The sequence below is a fragment of the Bos indicus genome, chromosome 25 (genome assembly GCF_029378745.1).
Source record: "Bos indicus isolate NIAB-ARS_2022 breed Sahiwal x Tharparkar chromosome 25, NIAB-ARS_B.indTharparkar_mat_pri_1.0, whole genome shotgun sequence".
Classification (NCBI taxonomy): Eukaryota; Metazoa; Chordata; class Mammalia; order Artiodactyla; family Bovidae; genus Bos; species Bos indicus.
This window is the reverse complement of record NC_091784.1, coordinates 23,756,194-23,778,343: the sequence shown is the minus strand read 5'-3', so window position 1 is coordinate 23,778,343 and position 22,150 is coordinate 23,756,194. Positions and strand designations below refer to the sequence as shown.

At 44.8% G+C, this 22,150-nt stretch overlaps 1 protein-coding gene across 2 annotated transcripts in view; it reads right to left on the bottom strand.

The window, feature by feature from the left end:
* The window catches only part of LCMT1 (leucine carboxyl methyltransferase 1), a 69,452-nt gene that overhangs the window by 46,930 nt on the left and 372 nt on the right, over window positions 1-22,150 (bottom strand). The gene's annotated exons all lie outside the window — the stretch shown is intronic.

Below are 22,150 nucleotides of genomic sequence, written 5' to 3'. Positions count from 1 at the left end.
ACAGACACAGAGAGCAAATGTATGGATACCAAGCAGGGGAAGGGAAGATGGTGGGAGGAACTGGGAGACTGGGACTGACATACACACACCGTTGATACTATGTATAAAATAACTAATGAGAACCTACAGTATACCACAGGGAACTCTACTTAATGCTCTCTGGTGACCTGAGGGGGAAGGAAATCCAGAAGGGAGGCGATATATGTATATGTAAGGCTGATTCATCTTGCTGTTACAGTAGAAACTAACACCACAATGTAAAGCAACTATATTCCAATGAAAATTAACTTAAAAATAAGTAAAAAATAAAGTTAAAAAAAAAATAGTACTGAACTGTGACGAACCACTTTGACTATAAGGGACTCACCAGATGTCAACATTTAGCAATGAAATAACTAACGAGAGGAATATTTGCCATTTTTAAATGATGCTATTCTGTTTCTTTTTAAATTAATTTTTCCCACCAAAAAATTAATATTGTCTTTACAACAAGAGCAACAGTAAGTTTGGCCATGATGCAACTGATACCTTGTGCTGCAGCCACTGAAGCCCGAGTGCCCTAGAACCCACGCTCCACAGCAAGAGAAGCCACTGCAGTGAGAAGTCTGCACACCACAACCACAGAGAGCCCGAGAGCAGCGACAAAGACCCAGTGCAGCCAAAACGTAATTAATACAAAAAGAGCGACAGTAACTTTGGACTTCATAAACAAACATAAAAGCCAATTATTTCACTAGAAAAATAATGTGTAACAAGTCACAAAGTGCTAATATCCTTACAACATACAGGACTCATTAGTAAGGGAAAAAACGAGTATCACTGAAGAATGGGTAAAGGACAAAAATGAACCATTCACAAAAGAAGCAACTGGCCAGTGAACCAACAAAAAGCTCAGCCTTACTGATGATCACAAAAAAAACCAAAATGAAGATGAAAGCAAAACCAGAGAGCAGTAGTGCTCCTAACAAATCTGCAATAAAACTCTTTTTCAGTAGAACCTGGCTTTGGAGAGAGATGAGAAGAAAGGGCACCACTATCCAAACTTGCTTCAAGGCCCTGTGGTAACAGGTACAAAAAGCCAGAGTCACGTGTGAACACAACGGCCGACAGTCCCACTTACCGGGATTTTATCCTCAGGAAATAATTAGGAATGAACACAAAGGTTTTTTTTATAAGACCACTGAACCTGGACTTACAGTATCAGGTCGACAAGATAGGCTACAAGATTACATGGCCAGGACGTCCCTACGTTTGTTAGAATGAATGCATAAGACATATAAAGTAGATAGTGAAATGTTAACAGCAGGGATCTCCCTGGTGCTGAGCACCTAGGCCTGCTGTCATGTCCATGATTGCACTCATTTCCCAAACTCAGAAAACATCCCTTCCATCTGAATATCGTGATTTCAAGTTTCAAACTCAGAACTGAAGAGTCAAAAATCTCAGATTTGGAAAGACCTGAAAGAGTCACTCAATCTTCATTCAATCCACTACTGCTTTCAAAATGTTCATAACACTCACGTACCACCTAGTCAAAGTTATATGTCTTTTTCAAAAATTTATTTTACTGAAGTGTAGCTGATTTACAATGTTATGTTAATTTCTCCTGTACAGCAAAGTGACTCAGCTATACATATATCTATTAATATATTCGTTTTCATACTCTTCTCCATTATGCTTTATCACCGGATACTGAATACAGTTCCCTGGGCTATACAGTAGGACCCTATTGCTTATCCATCCTATATATAATAGTTTGTACCTGCTAACCTCAAACTCTTAATCCTTCCCTCCCCCACACCCTCTCCCCAAAGTAATATGTCTTTAAATAAACTCAATTTTCTTAGTACTCAGCTCTGAGGTGCTACCTAATATTTCCTTCTAACACACACTGTAACAAATACCTAACTATTAACATTTAAAACATCTATCTCTGTTCCCGCCTGAAACCGTCTCATATTCCTCCCATGGGAAACAATGATCTGGCCCAACCACCTATTCATTAAAGAAACATTTATTGATTCCATGCTATTTGCATGAGTGTCAACTGCAATACTGGAAAATTCATGGAAAGTTGTGAAACGTCCTCCAACAGGGATTTCTTCATCAGAGGATTCAGGGAATGGGAAGGGACCCTCCCTGCTGTCTCAGACTAGCAGGAACAAGGCAGCGGCTGGTTTGTTTCACTTCTACAGACTCACCATGTGCTTACTGCATGCCAGGCGTTATTCACATGCCTGACAAACAGAAACAAACAGCACCCTCAAAACAACCCTAAGTAGTTTGTTCAAGCTGTGGAACCTTCACGGAAATTAACTTGACTACTTTCAGATCAGATGAGATCAGTCGCTCAGTCGTGTTCGACTCTTTTCGACCCCATGAATCTCAGCAAGCCAGGCCTCCCTGTCCATCACCAACTCCCAGAGTTCACTGAGACATCCATCGAGTCAGTGATGCCATCCAGCCATCTCATCCTCTGTCGTCCCCTTCTCCTCCTGCCCCCAATCCCTCCCAGCATCAGTCTTTTCCAATGAGTCAACTCTTTGCATGAGGTGGCCAAAGTACTGGAGTTTCAGCTTTAGCATCATTCCTTCCAAAGAACACCCAGGGCTGATCTCCTTCAGAATGGACTGGTTGGATCTCCTTGCAGTCCAAGGGACTCTCAAGAGTCTTCTCCAACACCACAGCTCAAAAGCATCAATTCTTTGGTGCTCAGCCTTCTTCACAGTCCAACTCTCACATCCATACATGACCACAGGAAAAACCATAGCTTTGACTAGATGAACCTTTGTTGGCAAAGTAATGTCTCTGCTTTTAAATATGCTATCTAGGTTGGTCATAACTTTCCTTCCAAGGACTAAGCATCTTTTAATTCCATGGCTGCAATCACCATCAGCAGTGATTTTGGAGCCCAGAAAAATAAAATCTGACACTGTTTCCACTGTTTCCCCATCTATTTCCCATGAAGTGATGGGACCAGATGCCATGATCTTCGTTTTCTGAATGTTGAGCTTTAAGTCAACTTTTTCACTCTCCACTTTCACTTTCATCAAGAGGCTTTTGAGTTCCTCTTCACTTTCTGCCATAAGGGTGGTGTCATCTGCAGATCTGAGGTTATTGATATTTCTCCCAGCAATCTTGATTCCAGCTTGTGTTTCTTCTAGTCCAGCGTTTCTCATGATGTACTCTGCATAGACGTTAAATAAACAGGATGACAATATACAGCCTTGACGAACTCCTTTTCCTATTTGGAACCAGTCTGTTGTTCCATGTCCAGTTCTAACTCTTGCTTCCTGACCTGCATACAAATTTCTCAAGAGGCAGATCAGGTGGTCTGGTATTGCCATCTCTTTCAGAATTTTCCACAGTTTATTGTGATCCACACAGTCAAAAGCTTTGGCATAGTCAATAAAGCAGAAATAGATGCTTTTCTGGAACTCTCTTGCTTTTTCCATGATCCAGCGGATGCTGGCAGTTTGATCTCTGGTTCCTCTGCCTTTTCTAAAACCAGCTTGAACATCAGAATTCACGGTTCACATACTGCTGAAGCCTGGCTTGGAGAATTTTGAGCATTACTTTACTAGCGTGTGAGATGAGTGCAATTGTGTGGTAGTTTGAGCATTCTTTGGCATTGCCTTTCTTTGGGATTGGAATGAAAACTGACCTTTTCCAGTCCTGTGGCCACTGCTGAGTTTTCCAAATTTGCTGGCATATTGAGTGCAGCACTTTCACAGCATCATCTTTCAGGATTTGGAATAGCTCAATTGGAATTCTATCACCTCCACTAGCTTTGTTCGTAGTGATGCTTTCTAAGGTCCACTTGACTTCACATTCCAGGATGTCTGGCTCTAGGTCAGTGATCACACCATCGTGATTATCTGGGTCGTGAAGCTCTATTTTGTACAATTCTTCTGTGTATTCTTGCCATCTCTTCTTAATATCTTCTGCTTCTGTTAGGTCCATACCATTTCTGTCCTTTATCGAGCCCATCTTTGCATGAAATGTTCCTTTGGTATTTCTGATTTTCTTGAAGAGATCTCTAGTCTTTCCCATTCTGTTGTTTTCCTCTATTTCTTTGCATTGATCGCTGAAGAAGGCTTTCTTATCTCTTCTTGCTATTCTTTGGAACTCTGCATTCAGATGTTTTTATCTTTCCTTTTCTCCTTTGCTTTTCACTTCTCTTCTTTTCACAGCTATTTGTAAGGCCTCCCCAGACAGCCATTTTACTTTTTTGCATTTCTTTTCCACAGGGATGGTCTTGATCCCTATCTCCTGTACGATGTCACGAACCTCATTCCATAGTTCATCAGGCACTCTATCTATCAGATCTAGGCCCTTAAATCTATTTCTCACTTCCACTGTATAATCATAAGGGATTTGATTTAGGTCATACCTGAATGGTCTAGTGGTTTTCCCTACTTTCTTCAGTTTAAGTCTGAATTTGGCAATAAGGAGTTCATGGTTTGAGCCACAGTCAGCTCCTGGTCTTGTTTTTGCTGACTGTATAGAGCTTCTCCATCTTTGGCTGCAAAGAATATAATCAATCTGATTTCGGTGTTGACCATCTGGTGATGTCCATGTATAGAGTCTTCTCTTGTGTTGTTGGAAGAGGGTGTTTGTTATGACCAGTGCATTTTCTCGGCAAAACTCTATTAGTCTTTGCCCTGCTTCATTCCGTATTCCAAGGCCAAATTTGCCTGTTACTCCAGGTGTTTCTTGACTTCCTACTTTTGCATTCCAGTCCCCTATAATGAAAAGGACATCTTTTTTGGGTGTTAGTTCTAAAAGGTCTTGTAGGTCTTCATAGAGCCATTCAACTTCAGCTTCTTCAGCGTTGCTGGTTGGGGCATAGACTTGGATCACTGTGATATTGAATGGTTTGCCTTGGAAACGAACAGAGATCATTCTGTTGTTTTTGAGATTGCATCCAAGTACTGCATTTCAGACTCTCTTGTTGACCATGATGGCCACTCCATTTCTTCTGAGGGATTCCTGCCCGCAGTAGTAGATATAATGGTCATCTGAGTTAAATTCACCCATTCCAGTCCATTTCAGTTCGCTGATTCCTAGAATGTCGACATTCACTCTTGCCATCTCTTGTTTGACCACTTCCAATTTGCCTTGATTCATGGACCTGACATTCCAGGTTCCTATGCAATATTGCTCTTTACAGCATCGGACCTTGCTTCTATCACCAGTCACATCCACAGCTGGGTATTCTTTTGCTTTGGCTCCATCCCTTCATTCTTTTTGGAGTTATTTCTCCACTGATCTCCAATAGCATATTGGGCACCTAACTGACCTGGGGAGTTTCTCTTTCAGTATCCTATCATTTTGCCTTTTCATACTGTTCATGGGGTTCTCAAGGCAAGAATACTGAAGTGGTTTGCCATTCTCTTCTCCAGTGGACCACATTCTGTCAGATCTCTCCACCATGACCCACCCGTCTTGGGTTGCCCCATGGGCATGGCTTAGTTTCATTGAGTTAGACAAGGCTGTGGTCCTAGTGTGATTAGATTGACTAGTTTTCTGTGAGTATGGTTTCAGTGTGTTTGCCCTCTGATGCCCTCTTGCAACACCTACCATCTTACTTGGGTTTCTCTTACCTTGGGCGTGGGGTATCTCTTCACTGCTACTCCAGCAAAGCGCAGCCATTGCTCCTTACCTTGGACGAGGGGTATCTCCTCACCGCCACCCTTCCTTACCTTCAACGTGGGATAGCTCCTCTAGGCCCTCCTGCGCCCACGCAGCTTACAAACCTACTTACCCACGTGGATTCAGACCCCACCCCCAACGTTTCCGGGCTTCCCCAGTGGCTCACTGGTAAAGAATCTGCCTGCAAGGCAGGAAACACAGGAGTTGCAGGTTCAATCTTAGGGTCAGGAAGATCCCCTGGAGGAGGGCGTGGCAACTCACTCCAGTATTCTCCCCTGGAGAATCCCAAGGACAGAGGAGCCTGGAGGGCTACAGTCCATAGGGTTGCAAAGAGTTGGACACAACTGAAGTAACTGAGCATGCATGCCCACCCAATGTTTCAGGTGCTTAAATAGTACGAATTTGTCATGTGTGTGTGTGTTTGTGTATTGTTTAACTACTTATAGATGTATATGTATGTGAAAGCTGCTCAGTTGTGTTTGACTCTGCGACCCCATGGACTACACAGTCCATGGGATTCTCCAGGTGAGAATACTGGATTGGGTAGCCATTCCCTTCTCCGGGAGATCTTCCCAACCCAGAAATCAAACCCAGGTCTCCCACATTGCAGATTCTTTACCAGCTGAGCCATGAGAGAAGCCCATAGATGCATATGTAGCTATGTAATTCCATATATATGCAATTGCAACAACAACAACAAAAAAAATCAATGAGTATTCTCAGCATTAATTTTCAAGTTTGGGGGACTTTCCTGGTGGTCCAGTGGCTAGAACTCTGCACTCCCAATGCAGGGAGCCCAGGTTCAATCCCTGGTCAGAGAACTACATCCCACATGCCTCAACTAAGAGTTCTCATGCCACAACTAAAAAAATAGATCCCTTGTGCCACAACTAAGACCCAGCACAGCCAAAAAATACATAAATAATTTAAAATATTTCTTTAAAATTTTTTTCAAGTTTGGCATTTTTCTTTTTTTTTTTTTTTAAGCAGAGAAAGGTTTATTACAGGGCCAAGCAAGGATAACAGGTGGCTCGTGCTTAAAAAAACCTGAACTCTTCAGTTAGGGATTTTAACTGTACACTGCTTGTGGTCTTTAAGTGAAAGAGTTAGTCGCTCAGTTGTGTCTGACTCTGCAACCCCATGGACTGTAGCCCGACAAGCTCCTCTGTCCATGGAATTCCCCAGGGAGAACACTGGAATGGGTAGCCATTCCCTTCTCCAGAGGATCTTCCCAATACAGGGATCCAACCCAGGTCTCCTGCATTGCAGGCAGATTTTTTACTGTCAGAGCCACCAGGGAAGCCCTGTGGTCTTTAAGATACTGCTCTAATTTTTAAATTCATTGTTGTTCTTTTACATATTTTAGTTGCAGTTTTTGGTTTCTATTTCCTGTTGGTTTCATTCTTGGTTTATAAATGGAAGACAGGAAGTAAAGTCTTGAGGCTGATAGACTCTGTACCTAAACAGAGTCTGGATTCGCTTCCTTCTTGGGAACTAAAGCTTGCTGCTTTCCTGAGTAGATCGGCAGACCTTAAGGGATCAATTACCTGAAAAACTGGGTCTGAGTAACTAAGAAGACTCACAAGATAGTTTCCTCCCAAAGGAGACTACTGGCATGGCCTCTTGGCTTCATGTAACATCTAATTACTTTACAAGGAGTAATATGATCTACAATCTACTGTCTTGCTTGTAAGAAGTCATTGAATAGTGGGCAAAGTGTAAACGGAAAAGGAACCTACATTTACAGAGAGTGAAATAAGTAGGAGAATCAAGTCAGTCCCCTTGGTGTAATGTCCCATATCTAACTTTTTAACAACAATCAAAAAAAAAACAGAAAATGTAATTAATATAACACAGAACATAGTAACAGGATGCCATGGACCTGAATAATGCTAAGTTTTTAACTAACTCCAAGTCAAAACCCTAGCCAGCTTTTTTTTTTTAAGAAACTAACAATTGATTCTACAATGGAAACACAAAGGATCTAAAATAGCCCAAACAAATCTTCAAAAGAAGAGTGAAGTTGGAGAACTAAAACTGCTTAATACTACTTAATTTTAAGACCCACTATAAAACTGAAGTAATCAAAACAGTGTGGTCTCAGCATAAAGGTGGAAAAATAGATCAATGAGACAGAAATAGACCTATACCAGTGCTGCCAGTTGGTTTTTTTACCCAGAGTACCAAGGCAGCTCACTTTCCTACATGTTGGGCTTCCCTGGTGGCTCAGTCGGTAAAGAATCTACCTGCAACGCAGGAGACCAGGTTTCGATCCCCAAGTTGGGAAGGTCCCCTAGAAAAGGAAATGGCAACCCACTCCAGTATTCTTGCCTGGACAATGGACAGAGGAGCCTGGCAGGCTACAGTGCAGAGGGTTGCAAACAGTTGGTCACAATTTAGTGACAAAATGACCACACACACCACCACATTTTTCTATATGTGTATGTATATTTAAAACACATCCATCTGAAAAAGGATCTCTATCCAAAATATATAATGAACTCTAACAAGTCAAAATCAACATTACCATCATCAACAAAAATAGGAAAGGGCTTTAATAGGTAATTCACAAATGATGATGTAGGAATAGCCAATAAGTATACATCTGTCACCAAGGAAATGCCATTTAAGGCCATAATGAAATGCTATTGCATACCCACTGATGAATGTTAAACGAGGATATGGAGCAACCGGAGCTTTGACACATTGCTGGTGGGAAGTATAATCTGATAAACCACTTTGGAAATTAGTCTGCAGTTAAATGAATACTCACCCTATGACTAACCAATTCTACTCTTGGATCCAAGAGAATAAGAATGTTCATTGCAGTCCATTCAGAATGGCCGAAAACTAGACACAACTCTAATGTTCATCATCGGCTGAATGGATGAACAAATCATGGTGTATTCACACAGCACACAAAGGAGCAAGCCATTTTACACTGACAAAGATTCTCTCCTTGACCAAACTCTAGCCAGGCTCCACTGAGCACTCCTGGACTAGACCTCGATCTTGGCCTACAATATAAAGACCTGAGCAAACAACAGAGTTTCTAACAGCTCAAGGCCACACCCCTAAGGATGTCTCCAAGGGTGTGGACCTGAGAAAACTCAAGAAGAATTTACTGTTTGTTCCAGGCAACACCTGAAGATAGAGCCTTGCTGTCTCTCAGTTAGCAAATCCAGATAGTTTCACATGGACTAATCCCTTTTTCACACTTTCTATAATTTTTCTCTGATTCTACTGACTCCTGGCTCGTTCCCCTGCTTCCTCCCTCATTCTCCCCTTAGATACCCTCTATACAAATCAGAGTTGAATTCAGTTCATGCTGGATTCTTTTCCCTGTTGCAATAGTTATTACTTATTAAAATATCTGACTTTACCACTTTAACTGGCATCCAGCTTTATCTTTGACAATGTGCACAACATGGATGAATCTCAAAGACCATCTTGAGTGAAAGAAGACACAAAAAGAATGCATTTTGTATGATTCCATTTATATGACATTCTAGAATTGGGAAACCCGTGAGAGCCCAGATCAGAAAAATGGCTGCTGGGTTACCAACCATCTCTAGTTGGTGAAGAGACCAACTAGAGATACAAGGGAACTTTCTGGAGTCTCAGACGTATTTTATATCTTGTTTCAGGTGGTGGTACACAGATATATGCAACTGCCAACACTCGTCAAACTGAGTATCTTACTCTGTATAAGTTATCTCCCTCTCCTTGCCACCCTTCTAACAACATCTGAGGGAGCTTTCCTTGGTTCAGTTCAGTTCAGTTTAGTCGCTCAGTCGTGTCCGACTCTTTGCGACCCCATGAATCGCAGCACGCCAGGCCTCCCTGTCGCTCAGTGGTAAAGAATCCTCCTGCCAATGCAGGAGATGCGGGTTTGAGCCCTGATCTGGAAAGATCCCACATGCTGCAGAGCAACTAAGCCCGTGTGCCACAACTACTGAGCCTGTGCTCTGGGGCCCAGGCTTGGCAACAAGAGAATCCACCACTGTGAGAAGCCGTGCACCGCAGCTAGAGAGTAGCCGCCACTCGCTGCAACTACGGAAAAGCCTGCATAGCAATAAACACCCAGCACAGCCAAAAGTAAATAAAATTATAAAAAACGGTCTTTAAAAAATATGACTATCTGAGGAAATTCTCGAGGGGAAAAAGATGAAGGATGTAGCACATCCTCCAAGTCCCTTCTGCGATACGCACTCGCCCCCTTGCCTAAGAGGACCCCAATGTGGTTTGAAGCAGCAATCTGCCCTATTGGGTGCACACTTTCCTGCACCCAGAAGCGGAGCCGTGTGTCCTAACCTTAGCTGATGAGAAGTACATGGAAGTCTACAGGGTAGGCCTTCCCAAAAAGCTACTGCTTTCCTGATGAAAAGGGACAGTTTCAGACACAAAATGTGTCTCTTGCTAGCATTCCTTCATTTTCCTTCTTCCTAAACCACAGCTGCTCAAATGGACTTAGAAAATTCTGATAACCCTGCTATAAATCTACCCTTACCCTGTGAAGCAAGCTATGGAAGCTCTGAATCAATTCACAACTGAATAATTTTGTTACTCAGAAGTTTTCAGACATAAAAATGAAAAAAAAAATTTCAACTACAAGAATGACATATGCATCAGTTCAGTTCAGTTCAGTTCAGTCACTCAGTCGTGTCCGACTCTCTGCAACCCCATGAATCACAGCACGCCAGGCCTCCCTGTCCATCACCAACTCCCGGAGTTCACTCAAACTCATGTCCATCAAGTCGGTGATGCCATCCAGCCATCTCATCCTCTGTCGTCCCCTTCTCCTCCTGCCCCCAATCCCTCCCAGCATCAGGGTCTTTTCCAATGAGTCAACTCTTTGCATGAGGTGGCCAAAGTACTGGAGTTTCAGCTTTAGCATGAGTCCTTCCAATGAACACCCAAGACTGATCTCCTTTAGAATGGACTGGTTGGATCTCCTTGCAGTCCAAGGGACTCTCAAGAGTCTTTTCCAACGCCACAGTTCAAAAGCATCAATTCTTCAGTGCTCAGCATTACTGCATTTGGTATATGATACAAAGGACATTTCAAATCAATGGGGAAAATACAGACCACTCAACAGATGGTGTAGGGACAACTGGCTAATAATTGGATACAAAATTAAGGTAAGGCTTTCCCTGGTGATCTAGTGGTTAAGAATCTGCCTTGTAATGCAGGGGATACTGGTTTGATCCCTGGTCTGGGAAGATCCCACATGCTGCAAGGCAACTAAGTCCAGGTGCCAAAACTACTGAGCCCAAGTGCCTAGCCTATAAGCCACAACTGCTGAACCCACAGGCAGCAACTACTGAAGCCCTCATGCCCAGAGTCCACGCTCCATGACAACAGAAGCCACTGTAATGAGACGCCTGTGCACGGCAGCTAGAGAGCAGCCCCCGCTCGCCCACAACTAGAGAAAGCCCATGCACAGCAAGGAAGACTCAGGGAAGCCAAATAAATAAGCTTTGAAAAAAATAAGTTAAAACTGCTATCTTATGATGTACAAAATAATAAAGATAGATGAATGATCTAACCATAAAGCCAAAGCCACAGAAGTGCTAAAAGAAAATGCTATAAGGATTGAGAATGGCCTTTCAAAGCTTTACCCAAAAACCACAAGACATAAAGTTACATTGTCAAGACTCTACAACCTGAAGAGTCACCATTTCTGTATTATGAAATGGACAGTACAAGCTACACTGAAAAAGACAAGCAACAGCTTGAAAGAGAACACTGCAACAAACAGCGAAGCATCAGATCACTATTGCAGATACAAAAGGTCCTTACAAATCAGTAATAAAAATACAAATAACCAAACAAAAACAAAACAACCACCCAGTAGGGCAGTGACATCGAGAGTGGATTCGCACTATAAATATCCACGAGTTTGAGCAGACAGACAATGCTCAGCCTCACTTGTGATTTTAGAAATGCAAATTAAAAATAGGAAAGCAGCCTGGCATTTGCCTTCAAAATATTTCAGATCAGAAGCTGGGCCCTGCTCTCTGGGGTACAGCTGTAAAGATGCAGTCAGTAGGCTGGCAGGCCAGGGCCCTCAGGAAAACACCGGCTTTCCTAAGAGGTGATCCTGTGACCTGCTTTCATGACAATGGTGGGGGGGGGGGGTTGGGGGGGTGGATTTTTGGATTCAGTTGAGAAATCAAATGAACTTCTACAATTTGCACAACAGACTTTCAGTCTTACAGCCCCTGGTCTGGTTTCTAACAGACTGCTGAAAACCAGCAGAGCACAACACCAGAATTCTAAGACCACATTAGGAAGTATCATCTTGAGCACTTGTATTCAGGTCTAATCATTTTCTAGGGAAGGAAATGGCAACTCACTCCAGTATTCTTGCTTGGGGTAATCCCGTGGACAGAGGAACCTCGTGGGCCACAGTCTATGGAGTCGAAAAGAGTCAGACCCGACTTAGTGGCTGAGCGTTAATCACTTTAACCATCCGACACATGCTTACTATATGTCTATACTGTGAAGGGCACTAAAGTAGACAGGTCCCTGCTTTGTTTTCATTCTGAGGAAAGACAAACATTAAACAACATGTCTGAACTATACCTGGGCCGATTCCCACCAAGGACACACAGTGTCCCAAGAACATGGGATGGGGCTCTATCTTGTCTGCAGGTGCCTGAGAGGCCTCCTTGAAGAAGCCACATCTGACACAAGCCAAAAGCCTCGGTGCCATCTATGACTCCTGTCTTACTGTATATCTGATTCGTCAATACACTCATGACTCCTCAGTCTTATCAGCTCGGCCTTCAGTGTATCCAGAATCATGGATTCCCAGCGTCTCTACCACTACAATCCTCATCCAAGCCCCCAGCATCTGACTTGAGCTATTCCGAGAGCACGTCTCCCTGCCTCCATGCTGCCCCCTACAGCCCGTTCTCAACACAGACGCTGAGAGGATCCTGTTCCACCCCAAGACGGTGGATGTCTTCCATTCCAAGGCCCCCAGCAGCTCCCATCTCGCTGACACTGGAAGCTGGGTCCTCACAAGAGCTCCTCTCCTCCTCTTCCACCCGGGTCTTTCTACTCCTGGACCAGCCGGGCCAGCTCCTGCCCCAAGGCCTTCGTACCCTCTGCCTGGGACACTGCTTCCCCAGCTGTCCATCCTAGGGCTCACTTCCTCCCCCAGCACTGACCTTCTTGGTGGGACTGTCCCTGGGCATCCCAGCTCATGGGGCAACTCCCTCCAACACTCCTGCGGCAGCGCCCACCAGTGCAGGTGCCAGGTATGTTGCTGGTGTGTTTCCTGGCTGCTTCCCCCATTACATGCCCCACAAGAGCACCGCCTGTGCCTGCTTCATTCACTTCTACATCGTCACTACCACAGGGCCTCCGTAAACCGAGCAGGGTCTCGATAAAGAACATCAGGTGGAGAAATTAGTCTGAAGGATGATGTGGAGCTGATCAGACAAGGGAGGGAGGGAGAAAGCATTTTGGGAGAGGTTGGCCTGCTCAAAGGCCCCAGGGGAGGCAGGCACAGGGCATGCTGGAGGAACTGAGAGGGAGGTAGAGAGAAGGGCAAGAGTTAGGGGAAGCAAAATTGGAGAAGCAGGGTGGAGCAGGCAGTACTGGGTGGACCACGTGAGGAACTTCGCTATTTTTCTAACAGCGATAGCGGGTGCAAGCTCAGTCGTGTCCGACTCTTTGCAACCCCATGGGCTGAGGCCCGCCAGGATCCTCTGTCCATGGAATTTTCCAGGCAAGAATACTGGAGTGGGTTGCCATTTCCTACTCTAGCAATAAAAAGCCATTAAACCAGGGAGTGACATGGGCTTGGGCATCTTTCCCAAACTTCTGGCTTTGGTGTGAGAACTGTATTTGGGGAGGGAAGCACCACTGGGGAGCTCAACTGGCAGATTAGTGCCCTGGTTCAAATCACAGATGACTGTGGACTGAGACAGCAGCTGTGGAGGTGGAGGAAACATATTCCAGAAATATTTTCCAGGTACATTCTAAGGTCTGAGTAATTGATTGCAGAGAGGGTAAGTGAAAGGGCAGTTCCATGATGACTCCAATCTTTTTCACTCGTGAGCCAAGTGGAAAGGGGCACCATCCACTGACTTGGGGGCAGGGGGCGGGGGAGGGATGGCTTGTCACAAAATTGAGGAAGATGATCTAGAGTGCGGTTTCGGAAATAATGTATTTGAGGTCATTCTGAAAGTGAAAGTTGCTTGGTTGTGTCTGCCCCCCCATGGACTGTAACCGGCCAAGCTCCTCTCTGCATGGAATTCTCCAGGCCAGAATACTGGAGTGGGTAGCCATTCCCTTCTCCAGGGGATCTTCCCAACCCAGGGATCGAACCCAGGTCTCCGGCACTGGAGGCAGATTCTTTACCAGCTGAGCTACCGGAAGCCCGAGGTCATTCTGAGACCACCAAACAGAGATTTCTGGTTGGCAGGGATAGATCTGGAGCGTGATTTGATCAGGAAAGGTGAGGTGTGTCCTATCACCAAGTGTCACGTTTTACCTTGTGGCGGAAGGAGAATCAAAAAGGTTCAAGTAATAAAGTAACAGGGTAACATTTGTGATTCTAAAAAATCACCCCGGCCATGGCATAAACACTTGGGACAGGGGAGGTGGCCAGACTAGAAGCGGGCAAGACAATAAGGACGTTCGGTGCCAGGTCAGGAGAGCAAGGGCTACGGCCAACAGGAAGAAAACGGAACAGACTTTCCATCCGTTGCCAGCCTGTCTCCCCCACAGCTGCTGGGGACTTTTCTTTAAATTTTTATTTAGCTTTGACTGGGCTAGGTCTTCAAGGCTGCTCGCAGGCTTTCTCGAGTTGCAGCAAGCCGGCTTCTCGTTGCAGTGGCTTTTCTTGTTGCAAAGCATGGGACCTAGAATGTGGACTCAGTAGTTGCAGCTCACAGGCCTAGCTGCCCACAGCACGGGGGATCCTCCTGAAGCAGGGATCGAGCCCGTGTCTCCTGCACTGGCAGGCATTCTTAACCACTGGACCACCAAGGAAGGCCCTGGGGATTTTTCTAAAACACAAACTCAGAGCATGTCAGTTCCCCCACTTTAAAACCCTCAGGACCTCTCCTGCTTTGTTCTCTGACAACCTCTCCAGAATTCTTTCTACCTAGACCCCACCAGCGGAGAAGGCAATGGCAACCACTCCAGTACTCTTGCCTGGAAAATCCCGTGGACGGAGGAGCCTGGTAGGCTGCAGTCCATGGGGTCACTACAGTCTGACACGACTGAGCGACTTCACTTTCACTTTTCACTTTCAGGCATTGGAGAAGGAGATGGCAACCCACTCCAGTGTTCTTGCCTGGAGAATCCCAGGGACCAGGGAGCCTGGTGGGCTGCTGTCTCTGGGGTTGCACAGAGTTGGACACGACTGATGTGACTTAGCAGTAGCAGATCCCACCAGAGGTCAAGTTCCCCTAACACTTCAATCTCAAGAGCTTCGATCTCTATGCTCTTCGACGTCTCTTATTTTCTTCTGCCTGGCCAACACCTATCTTTCTAAGACTCAACTCCTCCCTGATGAAAATAAAGAAAAGTGGTACTAACCCCCAGGAGAGGGCCTGGCGCCATGAGCCAGGCTTCACTGCTGTTAGATGCTTGCCTGGTGCTCACAGAGGCCACACTGTCCTCCGGTTGGACAGAAACAATCTCACAGGACGACCTGCACAAGGTCACACTAAAACAGTGATGAAGTGAGACAAAACCAGGACTCCTTCATCATTTTGTCCAAACAAAACCAAGGCCTGCTGCAGGGTCCCAAGTACTCCTCTCCCCCAGCTGATGCTGAGTGACTGTAGCTTGTTTATTAACTACAGCTTGTCTGACTCTAGTCACGCCTTCTTTTTTTTTTTTTTATAAATTTTGCAATTTATTTTAATTCTTTTTTGGGGGGGAGTTTATTTATTTCAGGCTGTGCTAGGTCTTCATTGCTTTGCACAGGCTTTCTCTAGTTACACTGAGCAGGGGCTACTCTCTGATGCCGTGCTCGGGCTTCTCATTGTGGTGGCTTCTCTTGTTGCACAGCGTGGGCTCTACGTGCACAGCGTGGGCTCTACGTGCACAGCGTTCAGCAGCTGTGGCGCCCAGGCTTACTTGTTCCACAGCATGCGGGATCTTCCTGGACCAGGGATCAAACCTGTGTCCCCTGCACTGGCAGGTGGACTCTTATCCACTGCACCACTAGGGAAGTCTGTCACATCTCCTCGAAAAGACTAAGCTACCTACGCAATCACACAACTGTCTCTACCTCTTGTGAACACCCAATCCTGGGCAAATCCCTGCTTCCTTGAAACACCCCCCACCAAATTATCCAACCAAAGCCTAAATCCTATAAGTTCTTTCTAACACCCCTTATGGAGAGACCCCCAAGCTCCCCATGAGGTGAGCTCTCTATCACGAGAATGAGTCATTAAATCCGTTTACCATAAAAAGGAACAAAATTGTGCCATTTGCAGAGATGTGGATGGACCTAGAGACTGTCATACACAGTGAAGTCAGAGAGAGAAAAATAAATACCGTATATTAATGAATGTGTTGGGAATCTAGAAAAATAGTACAGATGAACCTATATGCAAAGCAGAAACAGATACAAACGTAGAGAACAAACATATGGACATCAAGGTGGGAAGAGGGGGTGGGATGGATTAGGAGACTGGCATACAGACACTACTATGTATAAAACAGACAAATAATGAGAGCCCACTGTATAGCGCAGGGAGCTCTACTCAGTGCTCTGTGGTGATCTAAATAGGAAGGAAATCCAAGAAAGAAGGGAGGCACATATACACAGCTGGTTCACTACGTAGAACAGCAGAAACTAACACAGCAGTGTAAAGCTGCTATGTGTGTGCACGTGTAGTCGTGTCCAACTCTGCAACCCCCTGGACTGTAGCCCGCCAGGCTCCTCTGTCCATGGGATTTTCCCAGCAAGAATACTCAAGTGGGTTGCCAATTTCTCCTCCAGAGGATCATCCCAATGTAGGGATCAAACCCGGGTCTACCTGTGTCTCCTGCGTGGCAGGCAGGTTATTTACCACTGAGCCACCTGGGAAGCCCCTAAAGCAACGTTCAGTTCAGTTCAGTTCAGCTGCTCAGTCGTGTCCTGCTCTTTGCAACCCCACGAACCGCAGCGCACCAGCCCTCCCTGTCCATCATCAACTCCCGGAGTTCACTCAAACTCACGTCCATCGAGTCGGTGATGCCATCCAGCCATCTCATCCTCTGTCGTCCCCCTCTCCTCCTGCCCTCAATCTTTCCCAGCATCAGAGTCTTTTCAAATGAGTCAGCTCTTTGCATCAGGTGGCTAAAGTACTGAAGTTTCAGCTTCAGCATCAGTCCTTCCAATGAACACCCAGGACTGATCTCCTTTAGGATGGACTGGTTGGATCTCCTTGCAGTCCAAGGGACTCTCAAGAGTCTTCTCCCACACCACAGTTCAAAAGCATCAATTCTTTGGCGCTCAGCTTTCTTTATAGTCCAACTCTCACATCCATACATGACCAATGGAAAAACCATAGCCTTGGCCAATGGACCTTTGTTGGCAAAGTAATGTCTCTGCTTTTGAATATGCTATCTAGGTTGGTCATAACTTTTCTTCCAAGGAGTAAGCATCTTTATATTTCATGGCTGTAGTCACCATCTGCAGTGATTTTGAAAGCAGCTATACTCCAATTAAAAGAAAAGAAAACCCTGTTTAACTAAATTAGATATATTTCTAATGGCCTCTGCTAAAGAACATTGACAACTCTCATGGTAGGAAAGGGTGGTAAAGTTTCTAGGAGGGAAGTTAACTGAGTGCCAATCTGAAGGCTTCCACTTTCTGTGACGCAATACCCTGGCATCACCCTGGTTATCTTGAGGATGAAGGAAAGGTGGAGTAAATCAAAAGTTGGAGGAAAGTGAAAAATGTCTGATTTAAGTCTCTGGAAAGTGGGAAAGGGAGCTAGCCAAAGCATCATACTGGAATGAATGAGTCAGCTCTGTAAGGGTGCAGATGAGGCTGGCTGACACGAATCCACACAGGGCCAAGTTGTCCTGCTGTGTGATTTCTACCATCAGTATTCAAGCTGGAAATGGAGAGTCTGGTTCAATCCAGGGTCTGAGGTTTACTAGGATGAAGGGCAAGGGAGATAAAGGCACTGCCAAGAGATTACCAGGGAATGGACTATGAACTCTGAGCTCAACTGACAGGCAGGAGCCTAGAGGGAAGCATCTAAAGGCTGGAGAAAACCATGGACGTCCTAGGGTTTTAAAGGCAGAACAGAAATAACTGATCAAGCATGCTGAAGAGACTGGGGTTGGAGGGTGCTGCACTGTTCATCTGTGAGGTGGTATACACAGCACCTGGAAATCCAGGGGATTATGGCAGGAATGGTAAGAGAGGCGAATGAGCAGAGGTAATCACTGCAGGCGAGGTGTTCAAGAAAACAAGCGCCCTGCCTATAGGGTGGATCCTGCACACACACACTAGAAAGTCAACTATGATGATGGCATGAACTGAGGCAAAGGAAGGCTTGTGGGCCAGGTGCCCAAGTCGTCAGTGAATTAGGTGAGTAACCAGCAAACAGACAGAAAACAGTAATATGGAGGAGAGGATGCTGGGGACATGGGTCTCAAAGAAATGGGGGGAGGAGACAAAGGGCAGTAAGGACACAAATTTTGACCATCCTGATGCTAGGACCCTGGAGAAGGAAATGACAACCCACTCCAGTATTCTTGCCTGGAGGATCCCATTGACAGAGGAGCCTGGCAGGCCATAGTCCATAGGGTTGCAGAGAGTCACATATGACTGAAGCGACTAAGCACACACGTGTGCTAGGGCAGTCAGGGTATGAGAAAACAGAGGTGTGACTTGGCTTCAAGTAAACGATGCCCCCAGGGAAGGGCCAGGGTCAGTGGAAAGAGAGGGACAGAACGACTAAAGAGAGGCTAAGGAAATAGAGGTGGCTGGTGATCAGAGTAGTAATTTCAAAGGACTCAATGGGGACTGCAGGAGGGAGCTGGGGGTCAAAGGTAAACAAGAGTGGGAAACTGACTGAGGGGCATGGGGCAAAGTGGGCGATAGGAGAGGAGGAATGGGGAGTGGGGATAAGTTAGCAAGAACGCTGAGTGCTTTATAGATAGCTGTTGAATCAGACGGGATTCTTAGGGATAAACCTAGTATACCTGATCACAAGAGTTCTAACTATTGGACTGTAGGAGGGACAGAGTCTGTGGTAGTGACGATGATGAAGACTGGGGACAATGGGATGCTGCTGATGACAACGACCACCAATTTTGAACACCTACTATGTACCAAGCACTGCTGGAGGCACTCCACATTTAATCCTCACAACAGCTCTCTAAGGGCCCTGTACCAAAGAAGAGAGCACATTAAAACAGAAACAACAGGGACTTCCCTGGTGGACCAGTGGTTAAGAATCCACCTTCCAATGCAGAGGAACTAAGGGTTTGATCCCTGGTTGGGGAACTAATATCCCACGTTCCACACAGCAACGAAGCCCACGAGCCACAACTAGAGAATCTGTGCACTGCAATCAAGAGCCTGCATGCTGCAATGAAAGATCCGGCATGCCACAACTAAGACCCAGTGAAGCCAAATAAATAAATTAATTAAAAAAGAAAGAAAGAAAGAAACAGCAGAACAGTAGGAGCCCTGGGGAGCTAACTGGCTCTTTGAACATTACTTTAGGGATTTTACAGCTACAACTCAGGGTGGCAGGAACCAGTCGAACTCACAGCTATTTCAGTAACTTCAAACAAACAACATTCAGACTGGAGGCAAATTAAAACTAGCAATAAGAATTTACTTTAGGCTTTTCTTCATGCCAGATCCTGTGCTAACCTCTGCATGATCTCATTTAATCCTTAATCCTCCCATCCAAAAGGCCAGTGACTATTACTATCCTCATTTTCAAGATGAGGAAACTGAGGCAGAAACAGAGTAATGTGCCCACAATTCACACAGGGAATCTCTACTTAACAAGATGAATTTGTGACTAGACTCATGGGTTCCAAACGTTACAGGGAAGATGCAGGTCACAGTATCACAGACTTCGAAAGTCCTCGAATCCTGCAAAACATTTTTAAAACATTAACTTATGGATTCTCACCATCTCATTGCATGTTTTTTTCCAGATGAGAGAAAACCTGGTGCAAAAAAAAAAGGGGGGGGGCTCTGAAGAAATGCATCCAGATGGCAAACAGGTCTGGTTTTTATAGACCCAAGACCCATCCCAGAAGGTTCTGATTCAGTGGATCCAGAGTCGGGCCCAAGTAACTGCATATCTTTTAAAACACAGGCTATGCTAGTGTGCAGTTCAGACTCGGAACCACTGCCTTAGATTCTCTGCAGTTCCAAACCCAAACTTTCTCTACAATGTTGAGATGGCTGAAGAACAGTGAGGGCACTAAAAAATGAAGCAGAGAAGAGCTGAGATTATAAAACTATCCAAGAGAGAGCCAAGGAAAGACACGCTCTAGTTACATTATTTCTCTGTACTTTTTGTGTCTGAACTATTTTATAGCTAATTTGCTTTTTTTAAAAATCATTTTTATTGGAATATGGTTGATTTATAATGTTGCATTAGTTTCTGCTGTTACAGCAAAGTGAACCAGTTATACATAGACATATATCCACTCTTTTTTAGATTCTCTTCCCATAAAGGTCATTATGGAGTACTGAGTAGAGTTTCCTGTGCTATAAAGTAGGTTCTTCTTAGTTATCTCTTTTATATATAGTAGCTAATTAGCTTTAAGTAACCAAGTTGGCCAGATTTTCCAGGTAGTGCTAGTTGTAAAGAATCCCCCTGTCAATGCAGGAGACCCAAGAGACGCAGGTTCAATCCCTGGGTCGAGAAGATCCCCTGGAGAAGGGCATGGCAACCCACTCCAGTATTCTTGCCTGGAGAATCCCAGGAACGGAGGAGCCTGGTGGACTACAGAATTGGGGTCACAAAGAGTCAGACACAAGTGAAGTGACTTAGCACACACGCGAACAAGCAAGTTGGCCACAAATATTACCAACAAATATTAAATAAGCCAATCATTACCAATTGATATTAAGTAAACCTAACCCTAACCTGCTCTTGAAAAGTATTTTATTTTCCTCTGATAATTCTGAAGACACTTCTGATTTTCTTAGCAAACAGCAGCCAATATGAGAAAAACTGCTCTTAATCCAACAGTGCTACAGATGTAGTCAACAGCAACCAAAAGCTGGAGAAGAAATAAGTTGGGTATGGTTCATTTAAGTCCACAAATTCCACCAAGAACTGCCTTCACGCCTTTAATACTTATGAATGTATTTATTTATGTAATCACCCACCACTAACACCTAGTACATGCCAGACACTGTTCTAAGTGCTTTACTAATATTGAATATCACTTCATCCTTACTTTACAGATGACTATCATTTCATCCCCACTTTATAGATCAGGAGATTGAGACAGAGAGTAGTGTAGTAGCCTGCGCAAGTATCCACAGCCAGGACCAGCCTGACAGTCCGGCTCCAGAGTCAATGTTCTGAATCACTATGCTTGGTCTCCAAGAACCTACACAAAGTACCAGCCCTAACCCAAAACTTTTGTTTTCTGGACTCAGTCCCTACAGGGCCCCAGCTTCCAAGGCATTTATTCAGTTCCTCTAACAGTTCATGAGCCTTCTTTGCTCTGCCTGAATACCCTCCTACATGCCTATTCTCTTTTTTTTTTTTTAAGTCTTCTGTTCCCAGCTCAAACATTATCAACTAAATTACAAACTCTAATGGTGCACTGTATTTCTAAGCACACAACACAAAATTGTAATTATGCTACTTCCTGAGTAAGTACTTGCTTCCTGCCTTTTCCAAGCAGGCAGGTGAGTTCAGACACCATGTCAATCTTGTTCATCTTTTGTTCTCAATCACTGAATACCTACCAACCAAAAGGAAAAGCCTGGCACAAAGTAAGCTCTCAATAATTTTTGCTGAATGAATGAAAGAGTAGCATACACTCAAGCCTCGTGTTTTCTTTTTCATGCTTTCAGGTACTTGACACATACCTCTGCTCACAGCGTCCGCCACACAGCCCTCACCACACCCCTAAAAGTGTAGACTCCCATAACACACAGGTAAAAGCTCTGGAAAATACTGGCTCTGCACGCAAATATTAAGTGGCCCTGGACAGGTCATCTCCCCCATTAACTGGCCTGAGTTTCAGGTGCACAATGGGGATCATGACAAGTCCCATTGAAACATAACCTATGAAAGAGGGAGGACCTGCACTTCTCCTCATAACCCACCAAAACTACAGTTATTACTTGCTTCACGTGTTTCCAACAAAAATGTGGCTCCGAGAAGGCCAAGTCCATGTCTGCCTGGTTCGGCGCCATGTCCCAGGCACAATAACCCCAGGCATGTACAGTGCCTGGCAAACGGCAAAAGTTGGATAATAAAATGTGAAGTAGATGAATCCCTGCTCTGAGCATTTCACAGATGTCACA